The following is a 2,650-nucleotide window of genomic DNA, read 5'->3' as shown; positions in this document are numbered from 1 at the left end:
TCGAAGGATTATACCCATAATTCAGAATCATGGGTTAAATACTTTGAGTTGCAGGTAGTTTATTACAACCCTTTTGAGAGATGAAACCTAAATAAATAAATATTATGTTTTGTAAGACTAGAAAGTACTTATTAAAAACCTCATTCATATAAAAGTTATTTTGTTAAGAATCGTCTCTCAAAATATTGTTTCAAGCTACCAGCAAAGCCTCAAAAAAGAAAACACGTTTGATCATACACACATTTATATTATCAATTTTTATTATAATTTTTTTTAAATATAGTAAAAGATGTTTGTGTTCTGATTTGGCAAATTCTTTTCGGCGCTGCCTGTATGTGTCTAGTAATTTACCTTTAGCAGCAATTTTTTGGGTAGGCCCAAAACACACATATGGGGTGAAATATACAGCTGCGCTTTCTTTATTAAAGACTTTGGTGATTTGAAAAGCAAATTCATAAAATCTCTTGCTTGTAATGGATCTATCTGGATTACCCTGCAATTCCTTACTTATAATAGTACTGCACAGTCTGGCAGAATTGTCCAACAGACCCTTTGACTCAAACTGCATTAAAAGTGCTTGCCCTTCATTGATTGATAGGAGATGATTGCGTAAGTCCTGGAAAACAAAATTAAATTGCATATTGATTACATAACTAATAACCACTTCTATAATCATCATAATATCAGTCACAGGATGGCTATTCTACGCTGCCACTACTAAAATACATATATCGGAATGTATAAAACAATTAACCTAAGTTACTTAGGTATCTGAAACTTACTAAAATTATTTAACTTACATTCGAAATTTGCTCTTCAAAAGCTTCTTGCGTTATTCTTTGTGATTTGTTTTCATTTTCCAACAAGGAAATGTCATTTACAAGGAAGTCATCGTGTTGATAATATATGGGCGTTGTTTGTTTGGAAGTTGAAGGTATATCTTCAATCTGAAACAAAAAGCGGGTATGTACACAAAGGGGAAAGAAAGGGTGAAGGGGTCAAGCTTTGTTTTTATCCCTTTGGAATTGCTTGACCCCCCCGGCAGTCGATTTATTCATTAATTACAGGAATTATTATTTTAAATACTATTATTTTTGTATCAAAATCGCGTCCGGTACAACTATTTCCAAATGGTTAGCCAAAAAAGGCCTAGGTATACAATATGTCATCATTACTGCTTTTAAAAACTTACACTTATGACAGGTGGATTAATAACATCCTTGAGCGCATTAATGTGTGCTGTAGGCAGTGCCCGGTGCCCTACAGTCGGAATCAATTCTTTAATATCATCTTGAGATATTATCAGGAGTGTTTTCGAGTCTATGGCTTGAGTCTGAAATAAAGAAAAAAAACGACGAAATAATACAAAAAATTTCAAAACAAGAAAATAAAAATTTATTTTTCAAAGGAATGAAAATTATTCATTAAAAAAAATGTATATTTATACAACAGCAGATACCGAACACCCTGTATCATGAATCAAGCGGAGATAAAATAGTTTTAATAATGAAATTATTTCATTTATATGAAAATTTCAAATGTAAACATTAACAATGGGTGGTCACCCTGTATTTAAAAAAAAATATCCCTCCCAAAAAAAAAACAACAGAATTCAATGTTCAAAATGTTATGTCCGAATTAATAATTTACTACAGTTTCAAACAGAAAATACTACAGTTTCAAACAACATTCGTTCAATACAAAATAATACTGGCGGAAACAAACAAAGAAATAAAGGCGCCCTTGAGGTGATTTTGCACAAAAACGGCGCTATACAAGTGATCCAATTATTATTTTTTTTATATACCACTCTCTGTAACTTGTGTCATGACTCCTGACACAATCTTGGTTGTAGCGTCAACACGCACTCTTCAAACTAGGTACATAATAAATACAAATCTTCTAAATCTATTGCGTAGGTACTTGAGTCATGGAATAATGAAGGTGCCAGTTTCTAAATCAAATAGAATGGATATCATCACAATATATAATATCATAGTTCCATGATCTAAATTCTAAATCAATAAAAAAATTAAAAAAGAAAACTCACCTTTAAATGTTTCTATGTTAGCCTCCAGATTCCAAGAAATTAAATAATCCTCCACGGTTTTTTCTGCCATTATCACTAGGAACTAGGAACAGCGGTTAACATAAATTCAATTCAATTCAAAAATAAATTCGCAACGCGCGCAACGAACGTCAATTCACGTATGGTGCGAACTGTGGCAATCTGATAACTGCGTCGTAAATGAACACCTGCGTGCTAGCGACGACATAAAGATCTACCAAAGCTCGGGAAATTTTAACTAAAGTTTTGTTGCACTTTGCCTAAGTTTGTGCAAAGCAACTAATTGTTATGTAAAAATACCAAATTTAGATATTCCAACCTCAGTTTTGCTATATGAACAAAACATTTAACCAAACTAGATGTTTAGTTAAATTTAGCTAAATACTTTGGGAAGTAACACATAAACTTAAGTTACTAAAGTGAAATAGGTTTAGTAAATTACTTTAGCTTGATTAACCAAACCGATTATTTTGTTTAGGTAAGTATGCTTTTAGTGTGCTATTATTAAAGTTTAGTTGTAATAGCTCAAGCACATTTTACTTAACAACGACGGTATCTGCACATAAAGTATTTTAGGTAAAG

The 2,650-nt window shown here is 31.9% G+C and overlaps 1 long non-coding RNA gene across 2 annotated transcripts; it reads right to left on the bottom strand.

Moving 5' to 3' along the window:
* Positions 1-307: 307 nt before the first annotated feature.
* On the bottom strand, positions 308-2,214 carry LOC149409222 (uncharacterized). Of its 2 annotated transcripts, XR_016305239.1 has the most exons (4): positions 2,051-2,214; positions 1,193-1,333; positions 801-947; positions 308-616 (listed from the first exon to the last, which is right to left on the bottom strand). It is a non-coding gene; the product is annotated as an uncharacterized LOC149409222 (long non-coding RNA). The 2 variants fall into 2 exon arrangements; XR_016305238.1 differs by lacking the exon at positions 2,051-2,214 and having other exon boundaries at positions 1,193-1,968.
* Positions 2,215-2,650: the final 436 nt, after the last annotated feature.

Source organism: Hesperophylax consimilis, unplaced genomic scaffold (assembly GCF_061612785.1).
Source record: "Hesperophylax consimilis isolate HC1 unplaced genomic scaffold, BYU_Hcon_1.0 scaffold_33, whole genome shotgun sequence".
Lineage (NCBI taxonomy): Eukaryota > Metazoa > Arthropoda > Insecta > Trichoptera > Limnephilidae > Hesperophylax > Hesperophylax consimilis.
Note: the sequence above shows the minus strand (reverse complement) of the source record. Positions and strands in the feature narration are given on the sequence as shown.